The sequence below is a fragment of the Vulpes vulpes genome, chromosome 9 (assembly GCF_048418805.1).
Source record: "Vulpes vulpes isolate BD-2025 chromosome 9, VulVul3, whole genome shotgun sequence".
NCBI lineage: Eukaryota > Metazoa > Chordata > Mammalia > Carnivora > Canidae > Vulpes > Vulpes vulpes.
In genome coordinates, this window is record NC_132788.1 from 11,677,019 (window position 1) to 11,691,635 (window position 14,617).

At 40.9% G+C, this 14,617-nt stretch overlaps 1 protein-coding gene and 1 long non-coding RNA gene across 2 annotated transcripts in view; one reads left to right on the top strand and one right to left on the bottom strand.

Annotated features, from left to right (window-relative positions):
* The window catches only part of COL4A3 (collagen type IV alpha 3 chain), a 130,813-nt gene that overhangs the window by 70,749 nt on the left and 45,447 nt on the right, over positions 1–14,617 (bottom strand). The window lies entirely within an intron of this gene.
* On the top strand, positions 6,559–7,383 carry LOC140594047 (uncharacterized). Its single transcript, XR_011994576.1, has 2 exons — positions 6,559–6,891; positions 6,989–7,383. It is a non-coding gene; the product is annotated as an uncharacterized lncRNA (long non-coding RNA).

Consider the following 14,617-nt stretch of genomic DNA (forward strand, 5'->3'; position numbering starts at 1 on the left):
TGACTGAAAAGGAAAATCTCTGTTATCCCCAAGGGTTGGATATTTGGTATTTTTTAGAAGACTAAATTTTTCTGATGTTCCTCCCAGATGTTTGGGATCATTAAGTCACACCTTGACATAATGATTTAACTTTGTCTTTCTAAATTTTTAAACTCTTATGTTCATTTCAATCACATATTTACATAAACTCTACAAAAGCAATAGTTGTCAAAGTGGGGGTCCCCGGACCAGGAGCATCTGCAACACCTGTAAACTTGTCAGAAATGCAAATTATCGGTCCCACCCCAGATCCCCTGAATCAGAAATCCTGGGGCGGGGGTTGTCTCAGTATTCTGTTTTAATAGGCCTTCTGGGTGATTCTGATTCCACTGCTCTAAACTAGCACCTAAAGTCTGGGTCTGCAAGATAGAGCTAATTCTCTAAATGTTTCTGAACACTAGATCATTTGACACACTAATTTGCACATCTGTTTTTTGTTTGCCATGTCTTTTTTCCCGTCATTCCAAACAAGTAGCCAGGCTTTTGTGCCCTTCACTTTAGGGATGCTTTTGTCACTGAGCTGAAACAAAAGCGGTCTGAAGACAAGAGCCCTGGCTTTTGTTTCTGGTTTAAGCACCTGCTGATGGTTGGTCCCAAGAGTTGGAGGGGCAAGCATGCCTCTCCCACACAGCATTTGGAGGGGGTAACAGAGCCTCAGAAAGGAGTCTGAGTCCTACACCCAAGGCACCGGATATTGGGCAAGGAAGTGCCACCTGCGCCAGGACCCAATGTTTGAGTTCACGTGGTCGTGGTGGGCTCAAGTGGACAAGGGGCATCTCTGACTCTTTTGTGTCCCGGATACAACACAGCACTTTCTGAGAATTCTCTGGACCACAGAGAAGAGAAGGCAAATTACCAATCCTTTAACCTCTGAGAAGGTACATGGAGATCATGAGACAGGCCTTATTTTATTTCTTGCAGTAGAAGCTATACGTTACTAGAAATCTTTCAATGTTAGCTTGAACAAGTTGTGTTTGCCCCCAGATGAGATGAGGTCCTCCTTTTTTTTTAAAATTTTTTTAAAAATTTTTATTTATTATTTATGTATTATAGTCACAGAGAGAGAGAGAGCGGCAGAGACACAGGCAGAGGGAGAAGCAGGCTCCATGCACCGGGAGCCCGACGTGGGATTCGATCCCGGGTCTCCAGGATGGCGCCCTGGGCCAAAGGCAGGCACCAAACCGCTGCGCCACCCAGGGATCCCGAGGTCCTCCTTCTTATTTGCTCCCATGGACCACTTGTAGTTACACAAGTGCATTTGTATTTAACCAATTTGCTATTTAATGATTAATGTATATTTTCCCTGGGTGCCCGTAAGGCCTAGGAGGGAAGGAATTCACATCAGTTACCCTGATGTAGAAGATATCCTGGACAAATGCTTGTGGATTGATTAAATGGATCCATGGGTAGGTGGAAAACTGGTAATTTGTTAACATCCAATTTGGACCTGGAATTTCAAGATATATGAATTATATGACTACTGTTGCGCTGCCGTGACTGAGATATTTTCTCTAGACATGAATTATGCACAACTGTGGTTGAAGAGGCAAAAAAAAAAAAGGAAACTAGAAGCCTTGGCTATTAATTATTAACTTAAATAATTAATATACAAATAATATATAAATATAAAATTATTAATGTAAATATATTAACATATTTAACACATGTTAATATATGTTAAAATAACACAAGGCTAATTACTTGTTAGTTGCTTGGAATGAAAAATATTTTTTGGAAAGTTTTAAGCCCTCTGAGTTGAAAAACAGTGCAATGAACCCTTATATCTTCTCATCTAGGTATGCCACCTGTTACTGTCTGTCTGTCTGTCTGTCTCTCTCTCTCTTTCCCTCCCTCTAACACAAATACACACACATGTGTTTTTGCCAAACCTTTGAAAAGTAGACTGTTGACACCATGATACTTCACCGCTAATGCCTGTGGGTGCATCTCCCCAAAACAAGGGGATGTTCTTATCCATTTGAAACATCATTCCTGAACCTAAAAAGTCAACATTGATGCAGTCACTTAGGTTACTAGTTTTAAAGTTAGATCTGCAGTTTTATACAAGATTCTTGATGACCATTAGTGAATGGAAACCTGTTTAATTTCCAGCAAATCTTTCATTTCAGACCCGGACTTGGTCTCAATCAATGCTTTTACCTGTAACCAATACATGAAGTTTGATCTCAACCAGTTGCTCTCATGGTTCCAAGAAAGAATCCTTAGGACTCCCATGGGTGGCATTCAGGGCTTGGATGTGGGGCTTTCTGTGTGTGACCATATTGTTCCCTTGAGTTCCCTGTTGCCCTAGGGTTTGGCTTCCCATCATCACCCACAGTGACCTTGCTCCCCCTTTTTGGTCATCAGAACTATGGTTCCTGATTTTTTATATTACTGTCCTTCAGTTTGGGTCTTGGAACCTTAGGGGTAACATGCTGAGCTTTTGTTATTTGGCTTCATCGTCTTTACATTAAGATAAAAGCTGTATTTGATGGTTCAAAACCAGCTGTTGGTTAACTGAAAAAAGTTAGTTAAAGCAAGTAATCAAAAACAAATGAACACACAGAGAGATGAATGTTTTAGACATTTTATAACTTAAAATGTATACATGTATGCCACTTCTTCAATCTTACAAAATAGGGTCTTTTCTTTGGGAACGTCTGCTCTTGGAACTCTGTGACATCATTCTTGCTAAGTAAGATCATTGACCATTGTGCGCCATTGACAATTTCAACTTCTGGTTTCTTTGAAACGGGCCAAATGCTGAAAGATGCTTATGGAACAATCCGAGTACATAGTCCTTCTTGATATTCAACCACGTTTTTCTCTAACTTCTTAAATGTTTTCTCACCCATACTTAATTGAATAGCAGTTTTTCTATCAATTTTTTTTATCAAACCTTCCAACCAAGTTGTCACAGAAACACAAATCTTATGCATTTGTATTTAACCAATTTGTTATTAGTGATTAATGAAATCACTTTGTTACTATAATAAGTACAACTGGCAGAAACAACTAACTCCTGGCAATCGTAAAACTCCATCAGTGGAGTAGGCATATGCCAGTGTACTAAGAAGAAGCCCGTGGGTCTCAGGTGGGCAGTGTCAGTGGGCATTGACCGATCTTTTATATAGCAAGTATGGAGAGTGCCAGTCAGTCCAGTAGTCACTCAAAAGGAGAGTCATTGAGAGAGGAACTACTGTCTATCTATTCATCCACAATGTCACCCACATGCAGGTGGTCAGCATTATTGACAAGACTCCAGAGCCAGGTCCACAGCTGATTCTATGCTTGGGTTAACAGAAATACTCCAAAACTGTTCCAGCTTTAACTTACAGTTAAAATGACAAGGCTTCTCCTGCCTATATATTTGCAAACTTGGACTGGCTAGGACTTCAGAGTATGTGATAATTTTACTAACATGTGGATGCTCTACTTGATTGAATAAACTCAAAATTATATCAGAGCCACTCTCTGGCTTTTGTTCAACTGCTGCTTTAGAAGCAAGTGCTCCCATGTGATACATCTGAGAGCTCTTCACAAGGCCATGGAAATTAGGCACTTCACTTCTTTGGATGGTAATGGCAATAGCCTCAGACTCAAGATATTCATTTCTCTTAATTAAGCTGTTTTTCCTGAATTAATTTTAAAATTTGCAAATGTGTATGAATAATTCGAATAGATTATTTGGCTAAAAGATACAGTGGCTATGTTTTCATTATCATTGAGCTTGATCCACTTTTTGCACCCACTTTTGAACCACCAGGGAATGTTATTCCATGGTAGACTAGAACACAACCCATCACTTTCTATTCAAATGCTAAATCACTTAAAAACCAGTTTGGCCAAATGCTTCTAACCATTAAGAAAGCATAACTGATAGATATTTCTTAAGCAACCATTTTATGACTTTTCCTCTTCCAATAATAAAGCACCTCTTAGTTTCCATATTTTTTAGTGAAGTAAGAAATCATTTGTCATGAGCAGAAAGCTCTTAATAATGATTTTATGGGTTTTCTCACCCTGCCAACCATTAGTACAACAGGATGTGATCCAAGATTAAATGTTGTTTTAGCACTTTTGCATATTAAATACTTGTGAGAATGCTTCCTTTAAAAGTCACACACATTTCTTTGCACAACCCACTTAAAATGCAAAATAAACTGTGATAGTAAAAAATCTTAATGGGTGTAGAAGTCCAGAAATAATAGTTCTTAGGCCAGATCTACATAGGATCTGTTCCCAAATGTGCTAGCTGTGAACTGGAGCTTTGGACAATTTACTTAATCCTTGCAAGTTACCCCTTCCATAAAGGAGGATATTAAGCTCTATCCTGCAGTGTTTCTGTGAAGAGGATTTGAGATGCTGCCAATAAGAAGCTTGCAGAGTGCCCTGCATTCAGTAAAAAACTCAGTCAACGGGGGTCGCCTTTCTCCCTTTTCTTGCTATAATATCCTAGGCTGAAGGACACACACGCTACTATTTGATCCTTCCTAGCATCAGTCCCGTCTGGCCACCACCTTCCCAGACATTGCTTCCTGAAGTCGTTTGTCCAATGCCAAACCAATGGTCCTGATCCTAACAGCAACAGTAAGAGATTGAAAAGCATTTTTGTTAAACTACAAATGAATTAAATAGTATTTGTTAATAGTATTCTTAGAGTATACTGAGCATGTTAGTTGATATTATTCATACATGAACATGGATATAATTTGTTTTACTTGTTTAATACAATATTGGTTGGAAACCCCAATGGTCCTTGATACTTGGAAGGTGTGAAATCAAGTGTATTTTACAAAGGCGACAAGCACTTCCTGGGAGGTCTGATCAGCTGCCTCTCACACTCATCTCTTTATCTCAGCTCCCATTCTGCCCTTGGATCACCCATAAATCGCCCACACATTGCCTTCTCTTCCCAGCAATGTGGCATAAGGGTTAAGGATCTTGGTTCCGGGGCAGACTTCCTGAGTCTACATCCACCTCTGCCAAGTCATGTGTATAACTTTAGGTGCTTTCTAGTGCCTCATTTTCCATATCTGTAAAATGGGTCAAGTGAGTTAATACTGGTAAAGCACTTAGATGAGTACATAGCATGCTTACTGAGGGTTGTGAAGGAAACCAGAATATGGGGATTCCTGGGTGGCGCAGCAGTTTGGCGCCTGCCTTTGGCCCAGGGCACGATCCTGGAGACCCGGGATCGAATCCCACGTCGGGCTCCCGGTGCATGGAGCCTGCTTCTCCCTCTGCCTGTGTCTCTGCCTCTCTTTCTCTGTGACTATCATAAATAAATAAAAATTTAAAAAAAAATAAAAAAAAGGAAACCAGAATATGTCACCCCAAATATGCCTCTCTGAGATAAAAATTATTTTGAATTGGAAGCAATGAAGAAGCAGTAAATGCAGAAAAGGCTCCCCCTTTCTGTGTAAAGGCAAGATTCTCATTAGTCCAGAGATGACATCAGAGAACTCTGAATAAACCTTATCCTCTTCATCACCTCTTCACCATTTGCTATCTCTAGCCCAAACCCCGTGTCTTGTTAATTCTTCACAAATTTATTGCTTCTGGGACGCCTGGGTGGCTCAGCAGTTGAGCGGCTGCCTTCAGCTCAGGGCCTGATCCCGGAGTCCAGGGATCGTGTCCCACATCGGGCTCCCTGCATGGAGCCTGCTTCTCCTCCCTCTGCCTGTGTCCCTGCCTCTCTCTCTATGTCTCTCATGAATAAATAAATAAAATCTTTAAAAAAACAAAACCAAATGTATTGCTTCTTCATCTAAAAGGTATAAAGCTTCCTGCTCTGGTCACCTTTGGATCTTCATTCTTTTGTGAAGGCTCTTATGTGCATGTAAAACTTTAATTAAATTTGCATTCTTTTCTCCTGTTAATCTGTCTTTGTCAGTTTAATTTTTCCACCTAGTCAGGGACCCTGAGAGGTCAAGGAGAACTTTTTCCTCCCCTACAGTTGTTCCTGTGGGCTATCAACAGTGTGGGCACTTACTAATGTATTAGCTTAATATTGTTACTTAAATGCCCATGAATTGAAGGCTTACTACGTTTTCTGGACTGCAAATAGAAACAATGTCTCACAGTTCCTCCCTGCACTGGCAGGCAGCACACATTTATCTTTTTACTCTTAAATCAAGAATCTGATTGTGCACATACATTCTTCTTGGTCATTAACAGGCCAGGAAATAATTTCCAAATAATCTTGGACGTCTCCTCTTCCTACCCTCAGAGCCCCGCACGGCCATCACACGTGCATTCTGGTGGAACAGAAGTGGCCTTCCCTGTCTGCCCCCCAGCCCCCCCTCCCCCATGCCCAGCCCAGCCTGGTTTAGTGTAAGGGGAAGTTGGCAGCGTCCAAAGCTGGTTAACACTCTACTGAGCAGGTCTGTTGATTCTGCATTATGATTATTGATCCTTTGCCCAGCCAATAGCCTGAGGCGAAAGTTTTTGTGTGTGAAAAGAGCTGACCGAGTGTGGCTTACTGAGCCAGACAGACTCCATGAGCTGCTCTTCACAGGGCCCCTCCATCCTGCGTCGGCCTTAAGCAACTGACCATGAGCCTTGGCAGCAGGCCCTCCAGTAAAGGAGAAGGACACCCGTGCGCTGCTCTCGCGGTGGCCCCTTCTTCCCCGCCCAAGAGCCGCTGTCATCACACTTGGATATCACAGAAATCTCACTGGAGCTGCCACTTCCTATCTTTCAACCCCTGTCCAGAGAGACATTACTAGTCTAGACATCTAAATCAGCCACCCGTTTTTGTTTTTCTGGACGGCAGCAAGCATGCAGATTACTGGCTCTGACAAAGAAGGTGGCAATCAGAGGTCTCTGGTACATTTGGGAATAAATCCGGTAAGAAAGTTTCATCCATCTCCTGTAAGGCAGTGCCTGGGATTTAGATCTGTAATCATTAACTCCAGGTGTGTTTGGTTTTTTCTGGCCCTAAAAGGTTTCGAGTCCAGTAGGACCCAGAGGTCTTCGCCATCCACCTAAGATTAATGGACTCTCAAGGATGCCATGATAAGGAGGCAGTAGAGGAAATGAACTTCTCTCAGTCCTATGATGATTTCAGTAGTTAACATTTTTTGAGCAGCGACAACAAATGGCATTGCTCAGACTCTCTGCCTTGTGTGCTACCTCCTTTGCACCTGATAAACAATTCTGTGAGGTAGGTACCAGTATCAGCCCTATCTTATAGCTTAGAAACTGGATATCAAGGGCTAGAGGTAGTTACAAATGGAGCTGGGGGATATGAAGCCAGGTGGTTTGACCCAGAGCCATATTCTCAACCACTATGCTCTATTTAATTATTGGCTGGCTTGGTAGGCTACTGAAGCATGGGGGGGGGGGGGCGGAAATCCACTCAGATGGATCTCTTCCCCTCACTCTGTCACTGTGCCCCCAACAATGGGATGTAAAATCCCAGTGATAAACATGACATGGTAGTTCATGAAATCTGCAGCATAAATCAAGAGTTGGTGTACCGCAGCTCACAGGCCAAGTCCAGTCTCCTGTCTGTTTTTATACTGCTTTTGAGCTAGGAATGGTTTTTATATTTTCAAATAGTTGGAAAAAATAAAAAGAAAAATAATATTTTGTAACGTGAAAATTATATGAACTCCAAATGTCAGTGTCTATAAATAAAGTTTTATATTTTGCTAACAAAAACACCTGTATGTGTTTCCTCCCTTGCTCTGTAGGCATCGGCACGATATCATTGATGTTGCCTCCTAGCCCACAGAACCTGAAATATTTCCTCTCAGACCCTTTACAGAAAAAGCTTGTTGAACCCTGATGTAATTTATCTTAATCATATTTTTTTTCTGTGGCAATATAAAAGTTACATTAAAAAATTAAGATAGAGGGGCACCTGGGTGGCTCAGTTGGTTAAGAATCTGATTCTTGATTTCTGCCCAGGTCATGATCTCAGGGTTGTGAAGTCAAGCCCCATACAGGGCTCTGCGCTCAGCCTCTGCCCCTCCTCGTCCACTCATGCTCTTTCTCTTTCTCTCTCTCTCTCTAAATAAAGAAAAGTTAAAACAATTAAAATAGAAATGGGAGAAGAGATCAGTTCAGAGCTCCTGCAAGAGATGCTCTGCTTCAGAATGGCACACAGAAATCTCTCCCTTCTCCCTCCCTTATATTCCTCTCCTTCCTCCCACCGTCCTTCACTCAAAGCATTGTTGGTGGGGAGGGTGCAGGTAATGCAAATTGTAGGTTGGAAGAATGCAGAAGATTGTCTAATTTAAAAGTTACTTATGTTTCAGACTTCACAGGGCAGCAAAATTTAAAAAATTAATGGAGACTAACATTGGATTGTTTTATTTATATTTTGATATGTCAAGGCAATGACTATCTTTAAACACAAGCAAATCTATCCTCCTACTCCTGAGCCCACAGCAAATTTATCATCTACTCTTATCATTCCATAAGAAATAGCAAGTTAATTTTTTTAAAGACTTTTCTATTTGAGAGAGAAAGTGCAAACTTTTGTCCACAAAGGGAGAATCAGAGAGAGTCTTAGCTCACTCCACACTGAGCGTGCAGCCTGACTCAGGGCTCGATCTCATAACCCCAATTACAACCCTGATCATGACCCCAGCTGAAACCAAGAGTCGAGCACTTACCTGACTCAGCCACCCAGATGCCCCAAGGAAAAAACAATTTAAAAGACTATAAAGGAAGCAAGTGAATGCTCACAGTCTACAGGATGCTCCTTTAAAGTGCATCTTACTTCATAAGTAGTATCTACACTGTTTTTACTTTTCTCATTTCCCTTGGTCAGTGGAAGTCTATATTGCCCAACATAGGTGTGACTTTGGGAAGCACTGAACTAGTTATAACTGTCTCCTCTTTTCCACTCACATCCCTTCTGGTCAGCCACTATCTGCTTAGTGACCTACTGCTGCACAATTTTCTCTCTGAGCGGTGTCAGCAAGCTAATCTCATATAGCGTAGTCCACACTAGTGAATTAATTTTTAAAAATACACCCTGTAACTGACACAATTTTTACCAATGAATGCCTTTTAGCACACGCACACACACACACACACACACACACACACACACTTCTTCCATAAATGTCACAAGTGGTAGAAAATTTGAACTCCAGGCTGACAGATAAGACACATATTGGGGCAGAAGGGGCCACTTTACTTGCCTGCCTGGTTTGCCTATGCATGATGAGGTCTTTCAGAAAATATCTTTGATACCATTACTTGTTTAAAAAAGTAGCTTGTATATAAAACTCATCTATTCCTTTTTCATTTCACAACTAGTGAAGAAGCACAGTCAAACCAGGCATGTCAGAGTTCTCATTGATCTCTCCAGGGATGCCACTTCAGACGGAGAAAGTCTGGAGAAGGAACCCTTAGCTCTTGTCCACATGGGAGATGATCCCAGGCCTTTCACCACTTCCAGGAGCTGTTACTTGGCTAATTATGCCAATCGTCAAGAGCAAATCTAAAAAGCGAATATAAGAATTTTACATTTTTCAGCTTTGGGTTCTGGGAGAGTTGCTAGAAGTTTCCAGAAACCTCACACTGTATCACAAAAATATGAGACATCTCAAGGAAAAATCCATTTTCTATCTATGAGCCTAAAAGTCATCCAAAAGGAACACAAGAAGTTGAAGGTCACCCATAAGACCAGGCCAGTTTTCCAAAAACCTTCTTTGGGTTTTTGGGAAGACTCTGATCTGATACTATTTGAAAATCTGGACACTACTTGCGTAACAATATTATTCTTAATAATAAGGAGAAAAAAAAACAGGTTCACTTATGTATGTGAAAGTTCATCCAGAAAGAGGGTTATTTAAATACTTTTCAATGTCTCCTCTTTGTGTGTGTGTGTGTGTGTGTGTGTGTGTGTGTGTATGAAAACCAGAATAAGATGATAAATAAAGAATACAAAATAATACCAACGCATTAGACAAGAAAAACAGGTAAACGGACAAAAACAGATGAAAATTGTCAATTGTTGGAAGCTGAATGGCCAGCTTTATGCCAACTGGACAGGTACATTTATAAATACTTTGACACATACCTCTGTTCCAGTAAAAGATAAGACACAAAACCAGAAAATAAAAAAGATAAACTCAAAGATAAAAGTTAGATAAGACAAACATTCCTGGTGAGCAAAATGCAATGACAACACAAAGCAGTGGGAGGGACTGAGGCATCACATAGCTGGATTGAGTCTAGAAGCCAACTGTGGTGCTTTAGAATTTGGCTCCTGTGCATGATGGGAGGGTGAGCCAAGAAAGACCATTTTCACATTATTTGGATTGGGATCATGAAGTACACCCAATAGAGGCCATTCCAAAAGGGTCGGTACACACAGAGGAGAAAGAAAAAAGAAAAACAATAAAAATTAGAATACAGAGCTGTGGTAGCTAGCCTCCATCATGGCCCCCAGTGATCCCTCCTCTTGGCAGCCATGCTCTTTTGTAGTCTCATCCCATATTTTTTTTTAAAGATTTTATTTATTCATGAGAGACACACACACAGAGAGAGAGAGGCAGAGACATAGGCAGAGGGAGAAGCAGGCTCCCTGTGGGAAGCTCGACATGGGACTCAATCCCGGGTGTCCAGGATCAGGGCCTGGGCTGAAGGTGGCGCTAACCCGCTGAGCCACCTGGGCTGCCCTCTCATCCCATATTGAACCAGGGTTAGTCTGTTTGACCAATAGGACAAATATGATGCCATACACTTCTGAGAGTCATAAAATAGCATTGCAATATCTGCACTGTCTTGGGTTATTGCTTTGAGGAAGCAATTGCCAGGTCAAGTCAGGGAGCCTTATGAAGAGGTATGTGTATTAAGGAACTGAGGCCTCTGGTAACAAATCTGTGAATGAGCTATCTTGCAGGCTAGTGTTTCACCTCTGTCAAGACTTAGATGCCTATTGCCCCAGCCTACAGCTTTGAACCCCATGAGGGACCTGGAGACAGTACCACCCAACTTAGCTGCTCCCAGACTCCTTAGCCTCCAAAAAATGTATGAGATGATCAATGTTTGCCATTTTAAACTGAAAGATTTGGGGATGATCAATTAGGTAGTAATAAATAATACAGGGGTCCAACTAAAATGAAACATTTGATGGAAATGATAAAAAGAGAAATTCAGAAATCTCAGAAAATAGGGCAAAAGGAAAAGAGGTGTACAATGAGGGAAAAAAAGCTCAGAAGTTTTGAGGATCAATCCAGAATGTCCAGTATCTGACCAAATGGAGTTTCAAAAAGGTCAACAAGAGAAAATTAGAGGAAATGATCAAAGAAATCACATAAGAAATGATTTTTTTCAGTGAAGAAAATGAATATTTGGATCGATAGGGCCCACTGAATGTCCCTCTCTTACAAACACACACATCTGAGGCACATTGTCAAAGCATTCCAGAACACTGGGGACAACAGAGAAGATTCTAGAGGGAAACAACAAGAATAAACAGTTACATACAAAGATCTTGGAATCAAAACAGCATTGGATATGTCAACAGTAATACCATGAGGGAGATATGGCATGAGGCCTTCAGAATTCTGGGGGAAATGGATTTTCAATGTAGACTTTTATACTCACCAAACGATACATTAAATTTGAGGAGACACAGATTATTTTCAGGTACATAATGAAGCAAAAATATTACCATCCTGGCATACTTTTGTGGTTAAGTACTAGAGGATGTGCTCCACTGAAAAAAAAATTAATAAAAAAATAAAAAAGGAACTAGGTCAAGAAACAGGAAGACCTAGCATCTAAGAGCGAGGATCTAACTCGAAATGATTATCTCAGGATGATCAGAGTATAAATAACTCAGACTGGAGCCAGGGGGTGGCAGCCCCTGGTAGGGAGGACACCAAGAAAACTGTCTGACAAGTGTGACAGTAGAAAAATTTAAAAGTTCAGGAAAAACAAAAGTTTGTCCAAGAAAGTTTACGAACCTGAAAAGCAGTGGCTTAGCAATGAACACAATTTCCAAAATCATATACTGCTAATTTCACCTGAAGTTTTGATCTAAGCATATTGGGAAAATTTGAGGAAAAGGAAGGTTGTAGGTCACAGAAGTGTCCTCACCACCTGTGCTACAAGTCAATAGACAGTTTTAAAATAACTCTATACGTCTGTTCTTTAGAATGTGACAGTAAATAAGTAGAAGAAATAGTTGGAAGACTTAATAGTGGTTGCCTCCTCGGAGGGGACTGTGGGGGAGGTTCAGCTGGGGGGGGGACTTTGTTTTTGTTCCAAGTCTTTAATATTACAAGTATTTTGCTATTATTAATTATTATGTTACTATCCGTATTTTTTTTTACTTTGTTAAAAATTCACAATGAAAAAGAAAGTTCATCTCAAAACCAGAAAATTTCCTGTTAACTTTACATTTGAAGTCTAGTAATTTATTGTTTTCTCAATCTAAAAAACATTCTAAGTTCATTGTCACTGATGTTTTTCTCCCATTTGGAAAATCACCAATCTAGCTTTGACTTCCCAGTAGGAAAAAAAAAATGCAGTAAGAATAAACAAGGGAAAATTTTAAAGAAAAATGATTGAATCGTTTGATGAAGAAACCTTTGGCTGATTCTCTGCCAGAGAAGGTCAATCCTAGAGGTTGCCTGACCTACCACTTGCTAGTGGTAAGGGACCAACAGGCTCTGCTGTTCTAAATCATAGGATTTTAAGACTGCAAGAGGCCTCCAGGGTTCATCTGCCCAGATTTTATCTAGAGCTCAGAATCTCTCCTTTTCTCTTGTGCAAAGATGCCAACTACATTTTAGGGAGACCAGCAAACTTACAAGTATACGTGCCATCATACATGCTAGTTCCCCTGCCCACTGCCCTGGAGGATTGGAGAGGTGGGGCTCACAAACCTGTGGGCTTTGTCTCACCTGTGCCCACATCAGGGAGAATAACTCTTTATGGCTGAATTGGGCTGGGGCTCTATTCCTGAAATTATCTTCTCCCTAAAGTGAAGGACAGTAAAAGCTGTCTAATTAACGCTTTGATTGGGGCGGGACATAAGCCAACAAATCACAAACATAAAATCTCTCTAAAGGATAAGGAGAGAATCTGATATCCTGAGTTTGCTTTTTAAAATAAACCATAGAAATGTTTGGAATGTTTTTGTTGCATTTGTTACCATGAAGGTACTTCTTCGATAGCACCAGTTCAAATCAAATTGTGATTAAGAAAAATCTATTTAGTTTCACAATATCCCAACTGAAAGTTAGGATAGTGGTTCTCAACTGTGAGTATACAAAGATTATCTGGAGCCGTTAGAAGTCTTAATTTTTCTAGGATCCCAGGCCTAGAGTATAGTTCTGAGTGCCTGGAATCCGCATTTGCAACAAAGAGCCCAGGACATAGGGCCACAGGAGTTCCCCAGACCACACTTTGAGAATCAGCTTTACCTATTCAGCATTAAACAGAAACTGAGACTCCTCTGGAAAACTATTACACTTATGCCTGTGGTATTTATGAAATAAGAAAACAGTATTTCTTTTTAGGATTAATTTTCAACCATAAATAAATTTCCCAAATTGTATTATGTCACTTCCCTGATTAAAATTGTTTGTTCATTCCTTAGGGCTGGCAGTGTCAAGTCTAAACTCATCAGCATGACGTACAAGGCTCTTTGTATTCTGGTCTCCCCTATTTCCCCAGCCTCGGAGGCCACTGGTCACCCCGAGCTCTCTCTTGCATTCCTGGGATTTTCCACATGGTCCTTCTGTGGCCTGAATGCCCACTTCTCAATACCCCTGACTCTGCTTGGCTAAGTTGTGCTCATTCTGGAACAGTTCAAAGGTTACCTCTTTCCAGAAGACTACCTTCCTAAATCCTCTAGGTAGTTACTTGCTCTCTCATCTATTTTGTGCATAACTGCTCTTATAACACCCATCTAATTGCATTGTAATTATTTGTTTCTCCATCATCTAACAAAGCTTCTCATAGGAAGTCACATTTTACTCATCTCTCTGTTCCTAGGGGAGGACAGTTCACAGGGCAGGGGAGGAAGGGAGCAATTCTTCCCTGGGCGGTGGCGGGGGAAATTTTCCTTAGCTGTGTCCCATGACACCTGGGCTTGTTGGATTATAAAACAAAGCCCTCAAGATGTACCTGAGTGGTGGGGGGTGAGGGCCCCTATATATGGAAAGGTATAAAGGGAAATGTAACAAATTCTCCCACCCCGCCTCCAGCAGAAGAAACAGCACATTATAAATATGATTGAAGTCCTCTTGTCTCTGAATCTTCAATAAAATTTGTTCTGTAAAACTGCTTGATCCTGGGAAAAGTGGGCAAGCAGCACGCTGTCCTGCTCTGGTTCATGAGTGGAAGAATAATTGTGGAAATTGAGATGTGGGTGAGATTCAGTCTTCAGCAAGTCCAGGAAATCAGAAGGGGACTCTATCAAGAGAATGCAGGCCCCAGGGAATTTGCAGAAATCTTGGGCAGAATTTGGATTTCCCATGGATTTGAGATGGTATTCAAAGAATTTCAAGTAGTTTGAAATCTCAAAGGACAGGATACTCCTACATAGCAGTGGGGCTGCAGTCGCAAATAGTAGATGTTCAATAAATATTGACCA